This window comes from Nanorana parkeri, unplaced genomic scaffold, assembly GCF_000935625.1.
Source record: "Nanorana parkeri isolate BGI_ZX_2015 unplaced genomic scaffold, ASM93562v1 scaffold97, whole genome shotgun sequence".
NCBI classification, from domain to species: Eukaryota; Metazoa; Chordata; class Amphibia; order Anura; family Dicroglossidae; genus Nanorana; species Nanorana parkeri.
The window spans coordinates 1,881,077-1,890,124 of NW_017306365.1; the positions used below are offsets into that span (position 1 = coordinate 1,881,077).

Genomic DNA, 9,048 nt, shown 5'->3' on the forward strand with positions numbered 1-9,048 from the left:
GCATAATTAGTCTGTTATCCATAGAATGTAAGCCTTCCTGCAAGGGAGCACCTACATTCTAACAATAATATAACCATAAACCTAGTCATTTGATCCTTTGAACTGTAATGAAGGGCACTTCAGACTAGCTTAAAAGAGAACTACGGGGTAAGTGTTTTTCTCCATAGTTCTCCTAAGACATATACTAGCATCCTCCCATGACCCAAAGCTCAGTATATCGTGAGCTACAGCTGTCGAGATCCACCCAGCTGCGTGATTGACAGCTGGCTCTGCCTATCTAGAGGCAGAGCCAGCAGTACCCGCCCCCTCCCCCGTCCGTTCCTCCAGTTAGCAGGGAGTCTCTGCAGGGACATGATTGAGAAGTGAGCGAGCGATGGTATGTGTTCATGTGTTCGCTCACTTCCCGATCTATAGAGCCAACGTGTGACAGTTTCATTGTCACATGTTGGTTCGAACTATGAGGATGAGTGATTTTCACTCACCTCATAGTTCTCCTTTAACTTTTACTTCAACAAAAAGAAGCATGTGAGAAAAGGTCTAGGCTGGAGCAGCATTTAGGTTAGGTATTTCAACCCTTTTATTGGGCCATATTTACATTGTTGTGGTGCTTTACTGTGCGTGTGTTAACATGTTATTTTGAACATCATTGTCTCTTGTGGTAAGCCCATTCATGTTGAGGGGAAGATCCTAAATCTTGCAAAAATTTACTCTTGCTGGAGCAAATTTTCACAAGATTTGGGATGTTCAGCTTTTCCAGGATCTTGGCATATGGCCCAGTGATGCCACAAGTTCTAAGGTAAGTATTTTTTAACTTTTTATTGGTAATTTTATGTGTTTTTAATGTTAGTTTGAGCTTCTCTGGGATGCTTGGACTTAATTTGTCTGCTGACATCCTACACAAACTCCAGTATCCCCTAGACTTTTCTGACACCGCCTAAAACCATCTAGTCTAATATATGAGACAATTTTGGTCAAGAGTATAACTTTGAAACAGCATGCTTTGTATGCTTTGTGTCTAAATTTCGGGCTGTCCCTAGTTGCAAGTTTTATCAATATCTACCAGGTATATGCAACTGTAGGAGCAGTCCTGGTCAAATAACATTTTGATGATGTTCTGAGTGGCCTGAATGTAACCAGCATAATTTGACACTTGCTTATAGCATTGTGTGCTGGCCCCATCCCTTCCGATATGTTCCTACTGGCTAGTAAGAATGCCCAACATAGTGATAACTTAAGCTTACAGGAACATGTATGCCCATGATTCGAGGCTGCAGACCAATCATTTGTTGTGTGTTGTGGTAATGGAGCCTGTGAGTACTGTTTGGCTGCTGATTGAGCCTATGTTCACACCATGTCCAGACCAGATCTGGAGCAGATCTGCAAACGCAGTGTATTGCATTTTACTGCAATTTTGCCGCATTCTGGGTTTTTTTGTTAGCTTAAAATGGGCTTTCAGGTCCAGTCCAATGTGTTCGGACATGTTTTGCGCATTCCGCAAAAGCTGTGAACTGTAGCCCAGAAATCACACAGGGATACATTGGGGTGCGTTTTTGGTCCAGGAGCTAACTGTTCTGGTCTGGACAGAATCTGGACATCGTGTGAACAAGCCCCGAAAAATGCAGTCTTCACTCATTCCACACTCAACATAATAGTATTCTGAAATGTCAGTGGTATTAGTCCATAAACATTATTCCTCTGCTGAGCTTTTTAAAGAAAAGACATCTACAGTGCCAGGCCTGCCTATTAGTGCTTATTAGTTTAACAATGGCATTGTTTTTACCATACTTTAAATGTGTTTTAAATTGTGTGTAATGCTGTTTCTAAACGCACCTGGAAGCATGGAATGCTTTGATATGACTGAGTGCACACGAAGACGTTCAGCAGCATCCAGGTGCATTCAGTCTAGGTGCATTTACGCAGACAAGAATTTTCTACATTCTGGGCTCGTTTAATCCGATAAAACCAAATAAACGCAGCTACATCCAGGGACATTTAAACACTGAAAAAGTGATCTGGTAAGAAAAATGTTGTTTACACTTCTCATATAACTTGTCCTGTGTTTAATGCAGGCGGTCCATTTACATGGGCCCTATTAGCAAATATATAGGCAGTGATGTTGCTAGCTACAAATCGCTGTTAACTGCTGACATTAGTGATTTGTAGCAGTGAGGAATTGCTGCTACGAGATTTCCCATGTAATATCAGCCTTACTCTACTAACAGGTTAATGGCCTGCTTACCATAGAAGGGGGCAACATAAAACAGGTTCTTTAAGCTGGCCATAGACTTTTAGATTTATGACTGATTCTCAGTGAGTGGCCATGCCGGCTCAACAAAAGCCGATTACTCAACTGACTATTGTGGAAGGAGTCGTGTGGAAAATTGTTGCTCCAGTCAATGTTTGAGTATTCTGATAGTGGTGGTCACAGGTTTTCAGAATAAAATCGCCAGTTGGGGGAGGCGTGTCCACCTGCACTCTTTAGCACGGATGTAGGAATCTATTATTCCAGCACTATTTTCTTTAATGCCAGGTTGCTATGAGATCAATAAGATTCATTCTGAAACTTAGTTCAAAAGCCACATATATTTAGAAAACCAGAATGGAATATAACAGAATAGCAGAAAGAAAAAGGTTAATCGACTGGTAAGCATGGAAATTCCTGTTGCTACCACAAGCTCAGAAAAGGTCTCACTCTGTCATTTCTAAATTAGGGGGTGACAGAACAAGGGTCAAAAATGTGGCTCTTTAGATCAGTCCCAGCCATGACTTAAATCATTCCAGCATTTGGCACATTCTTGCACACCTTCCTCCAGTAGCCATGGCATTGGCTTTTCTTTTCTCTTGTCCAACAAGCACATTATGTGATGTAATACAGACACCTATAAATCACTCTGGCCACAGTCTCATGGTGGAAGGACAAACAGTTACTATCACTTTAAATTTTCTCTAAAATGGAATTTCTATTATCAGCAACTTCTTCAGAGCAATTTCAAACTACAACAGTTCCAAGATGCATCTTGATATTGCATTGTAAAAAAACCCTATGTTTTCATTTCATCTGAATGTTTCTCAGCTCAGATTTTGGCATTTATTGGTGTTTTCACTTAAGAGCTCATTCGCATAAGCCATTAAGCCGGTGTGTGGTCTGCTGTACTTTGAATACTCCATATGAATCATACACAAAGACAGAGTGGAGGATCCTAATGACGGGAAAGAAAGCCTTGATATGAAAAAAACAGGAACTCATTCAACTGTTGCATTTTACACTAACCTTGTGCAAAGCATAAGGATCAGTGAACATGTTCCTCTGGAGTATCTATAGTGTTGTGTATGCTTCTAGAAAAAACAAGACTGCCACAAGCAGATATGGAAACAGAATTGTAGCTTTTACCTGCTTAAGGCCTCTTTCACACGGACGGCAAGGGGACAGTAAAACCAGGCGGTTGATCTGGGGTTCTACTGTCACCTGACGCAATGTCAACACTGCGTTTGAATAGTGCTGTATATATTGACTCGCCTCTGATGCCTGTTGCATCTGGTAGGAGGTGCCTCTTGTCAAGCACTGCAATAAATGGGACCAGGGCGCAACCGCATGAGTCCATGGTTGCAGCACAGTTTTGCAATAGAAAATCCCCATTAGGATTAAAAAAATACCCTGCACTCAGGAGGCAACAGTATCGCCTCCTGAACACTAGGTAGTCGCTGCTCCATTGCGGATTGCTTTTAAGAGGATGGTGGAGGCTGCCTGTGTGAATTCAACCACAAAACAAACAAAAGACCAAAGATTGTGATGACATCATTGTGAAATCGTTGACAATGACACTTCACCATAAAAAAAAGTAATCCCTATTACCTAGAGACATAAGCAGCTGCCTTTGTTCACCTTCCAAAAATGCTAGTTCCCTGGCTATTTCTGGTTCAATACCTTGAGTCACTAAACCAGGACAAACAAGCAAGCCAGAATTCTGACCAGCACACTTATTCTCTGTTGGTGATTTGAATTCTAAATTGTTTGGACTAGCATGGAAGCCAAGAAAGTAGGTGGTGTAAACGCTTACATGTATTCCTCTCTGTATAAGTTAAAGGGTCACAGTTACCTAAAGACCTCTACCTGAATATATTAAACTAGCAAGAGTTGGCCATTCTAGACTGGGCAGCATTGGTGATGGGGTTGGGGGTTAGACTGATGGTAGGAGCAGAGGGGTTCATGTAGTGGCAGGCGCATTGGTGATTAAGGGGTGATGAGGGTGTTGACAGCGGGGGAGCATACAGGCACAGTCATATGGGAGTGTGATGGGGGAAAGAAAGATGGGGTCAAGTGTGGTGGTGGGAGGGAGTGTGCAGGCAAAGTAGTAAGAGCAAGGAGGGGCACAGGTACAATAGTGGAGTGAGGGACGTGCACAAGCACTGTTGTGGGTACAGTTTGAAGATGTTGATAATGGTGGTAAGAGCAAGGGGAATAGGTGCGCAAGAACAACAGTGAGGGGGGTGTGCAGGCAGGATGGTAAGAGTGGGGACGTCAAGCACTGTGGTCAGGGGGAGTAGAGGTTCTCAGTGATGACAAGAAAGAGGGAAGCATGCAGTTGCAGTAGTGAGAAAGGGAGTCATGCAGGTGAGCTTATAAAAGGGGCATAAACATGGTGTAGACAGCAGGGAAGAGAGGAAGGTCGCTCCCATGCATGCCAACATATTGCTGAGGACACTGCAGACCCATAGAAACAAACTGTCATCAGTAAGATGCTGGCAGTTACCAGAGCATGCATGGTAGCGTCTGGTCTGCAAGAATCGCCACTACCTTACTGGAAACAGCTTTTTCTCTCTGTGGAGTCTATTAACACTGCACCGTGCTCTCTGCTATATGAGCTTAGAAATATGGCAGTAAGATCCTGCACATACAGTACATAGGAGCAACATTTTGGATCAGGCGCTCTTAAGCATGCGCGGGATCACGCTGCAGTTCTGCTGACAAAATTGTATGTGCGCATTACCTCTCATGCCCTTCTTCCTACTATGATTGAGGGGGATTTTAGTTGTAATATGCATGGGAGATATGAACGCATTTCCAGTGACGGCTTTGTCGTCACTAACTTTGTCGTCCTTTTTGAAGAAGTCCAGACGAGACGAAACGCGTCAAGGGATTCCTCTCCTACGTATCCGGTGATTCTACTAGTTGAGTGTCCTTTACACTTAAATGTTTTGAACCATCTAATATCCTGTAAGTGTGAACCTTCTTGCGTTCAATAAATTTGTTTAACAACTACACTTAGGATTTTTTTTCTCCTTTTCTTCCCTCTATATTATACTGTCTGTAGAGCTGCAGCTAACGATTATTTTCAAAATCGATTAGTTAGCCGATTATTAAGTTCGATTAATTGGTTAATCGGATAAAACATAAAATACATTTTTAAAAATGGCTCCAGTGATGGGACTACTAGTTTGTATTGAGATTGCAGTCCATCACAGGAGCAAGCTTGGACCGGTGGAAGTAGAAATGACAAAAAAAAAAAAAAGTGTGGTGTGCAATATAGTGAAAAATTTATTAGCATTTGTGATCACATATCTACATTTAGTATATACACATTAGTTTTTATATAGATTGTGTTCATTTAATTGTATTATCACCTTTCACCACATCGACTTATATAAACTATTGTTTTGATGATATATCACGGACAAACCAAATAGATTTTGAACCGAGCGCAACACACAAGCCTTCCATTGTCGTCACTAACACCCACCATTGCTATGGAACCCAAATGTCCTAAGGAACCCAGATGCCATCTTATCAGTCAAAAATTGTCCTTATAAGTAAGAATTTTGACTTCAACTTCCACAAAATTATTTCCATGTAAACAACTAATGAAATTGCTCATGCTCTATTATTGTATGACCATTACTGTATATCTCAATTTCAACCAGGAACCGAGGAGGAAGCTAAAACACCATTTCACTTCCTGTATTTCTCTTTTACATGTAGCATACAAGAGGTATAAAGTTAAACAATCAGATCTGATGAACAATTGCCTGGTCATATGTACACGTTACTCCATGAAACCCTTTTCTAATGCTTAGTAATATATAAAAATGAATTCATGTTTAAATAAACCAATACAGAGTTACTACTTATATGGTTATAACGGCAAAAAGGTGCCACATTATTCTGACAACAAAATGCTTCATAGCAAATACATTTTTTACGAGAGAAAATATTACACAGATTTAGCCCAACAAAATAAAGACTTGAGTAGACAAGGACTTAACCTGCCTGGGGCCTTGTTTGTACATGGGTGTCTATCTGCTGAACTGATGCTGTGCGTAGGGTTAACTGAACCCAAACGGGAGCCAGTCTGCTGTTTTAACAGGGGCCCTGCTTTACAAATACAGGACGATGTAAGTCCAGGGCACATGTAGCGTTCATCAAACCCTATTAAAGATGCCCATACACCTTACAATTATCTGCAGATTTTCTGTGGTCAGATGAAAAAAGTGCAACACATTGGCCCAGGTGGAGATTACTCCATCCACACAGTTAAGTGTAGATGGAGGAATCTGTTGCACCTTTTCCATCTGACCACAGAAAATCTGCAGATAATTGTAAGGTGTGTGGCCAGCTTTAGAGTGCCAACGTGACTTCTGTTTTCAAAACTCTAGCTTTCTATCCTTTAAAACTTAACTGCAGACAGGCAATGCAGCTCTGTGCAAAACTCAGGATTGGATGGACACAAATATTTATATGGAAGGTAAAACAGCTACTATATATATATATATATATATATATATACACACACACACACACACTTGGCTACACCATTTTTGCAATTTTTCCCATTGTTTAGATTTTCTACTGCTGTGTTGCTAGCGTTTGTGAAAGACTCCCCAAACCATATATTTTCTGAAAGCACAGGCCCGGTAGAATAAAAAGATGGTGCTACTAATTGTGCAGGTCCTGCGATCATTGCACACGTTTGTCAAATCAATATTAAACCGATTAAAATGCACAGTTAAATGAATAAAAGCACACTAAAATCACTATCAGTACACAAGCTAAAACTAAAGTCTAAGACTAAATCTAAAAGATAAAACTGTATTGAATTAATAAATACATGTAAATTTTAAATGGCAAAACAGTAAAAAAAAATTAGGTAACGCAAAATGGTAAATGAGCAACTTATGTTAAAAATCGTTTGTGCGCTGTGTTGGTGTATGTGTTGTGATAAAAGGATACAGGCGTACATTTAATCGCAAAACACTGGATATCACAACGCACTGCGATGTGTCACAACGCTTTGCCATGCGCTGCCACACAGTTAAACTAATGTTTTTTTAAATCAATTAAAAAAATCAAGCATGTGCATGGGGTACACCACAATATGGTGCACGTGTATGTTATGTGCGTGTGGGGGAGGGGAGGTTGTGTTTTTCTTTTATTATTTTTGTATCATTTATTTTTTTACAGTTAGGGGGGCTTTGGGAAATATCAGGGGTCTAAACAGACCTCTGACATTTCTTTTTTGAAATAAAAAAAGAATTTAAAGGACAGAGAGTCCTCAATCTTTTTTTTCTGCAGCCTCAGCGCTAAATGAATGGAAAGCGTGTAAAATATTTACAATCATCCAGTTATAAACGGGTAGAATCCTCTATAGTGAGTGCTACTAACCCTTCAGAAACTCATGAATGAACAGAAAGCGATGTAAAGCATTTCTTGTTCATTCTTAACTGGGGACACATAGTACTATATGTCCCCAATTGTTTACAAGCACTGGAGTGATCAGCTGATCTGATCAGCTGATCACTCCAGTGTTTGTTCTGCACACAGAGGATCGGTAAATATCACCGATTTTACCGATCCTCCCGCTCTGCCATCCTGAGTGCTCAACCACACAGAGATGACAGAGCTGCCAGCCAAAGAGAAAGTAACAGTCTGTGGTTCTGATCTCCTACTGACAAGCGGCTCCCCCCGTCGGCCCTTTCTCCTCAGATCCCCGCCTGGAGGGGCTCGAGGAAGGAGGAGAGGCTGCAGATGCTAGGGGGGGTCCGCCCGGATTTTTTGTTAACAGCTGTCATCAGCGGCTTTGCAGCTGATGACAGCTATTATTTTACGGGGCACAGTCTACTAGTCTACCAGGGAACTGTCCTAGTATAAGCGACCATGAGCTTATAGCAGAACAGTAAAACCCACCGATGTAAGGCTCACTGACGTGGCCAGCTGGAAGCAGTTGTGTTCCTCCGTATGCCATACGTTGGTGGCAGCGAAAGGGTTAAAGGACCACTTTACCTAAATTTTATCATTTCCTAAAATAGTAAAAAGGTTTTAAAGGGCTTGAAAAAGACAATATTTTTCTAAAGTGAAACTTTGCAGAACTCCATGGTTCTTAAAGTGAATTTCTACTTGGGATAACATCTATTTTATATGTGTTACATGCTCCCATTGACATTGTATAACATTTTTACTTGCTCTGAAATTTTCCCCTGATATGTAATGGGCTGGGGCTAAGGTTTACCATAATTAACCCTGTATGTACTATGCTGGCAGATGTCATTATCCATTGTAAATTAGATTTGAACACAGTCTGTCTATAGGTCTGCTCCAAAGAAACATCTAGAAAGGTAAGAAATGTTTTTGAAACACTTATTTTTGGGTATGCTTTGTGAATGGAAACACATAACAAACATATAGTGGGGTTTCTCAAATTTGACTGGAAAAGTGGAAAAAGCACTAGTGGTTTTCAACATGTATAAAGATGTCACATTATTCTGTGTTAAGGCAGGTCTCTTCTTTAAATGGCACATATATACTCCACATTTACACTCTTCGCTTGAAGAATATCTAAACCAAAAATGTTATATATTGCAGCTCACCAGTCCTTAAATGTGGTGGCTGCATTAGTTATCTTTTTACATGCATTCTTCCCTTTATTTTCACCTGGTGAAACACTTCATGTCCTGGATGAAAGTGCTAACTCACTGTACTATATCTATGGAGGAACAGCATTGTCAACCTAGGCTCCTATCCTGATTTGGACTACAAACCCCCCTCCTTCCTTTCCG

General features: G+C 40.8%; 1 protein-coding gene across 2 annotated transcripts in view; it reads right to left on the reverse strand.

The window, feature by feature from the left end:
* Nucleotides 1-9,048, reverse strand: part of DAPK2 (death associated protein kinase 2) — a 63,703-nt gene that overhangs the window by 46,706 nt on the left and 7,949 nt on the right. The gene's annotated exons all lie outside the window — the stretch shown is intronic.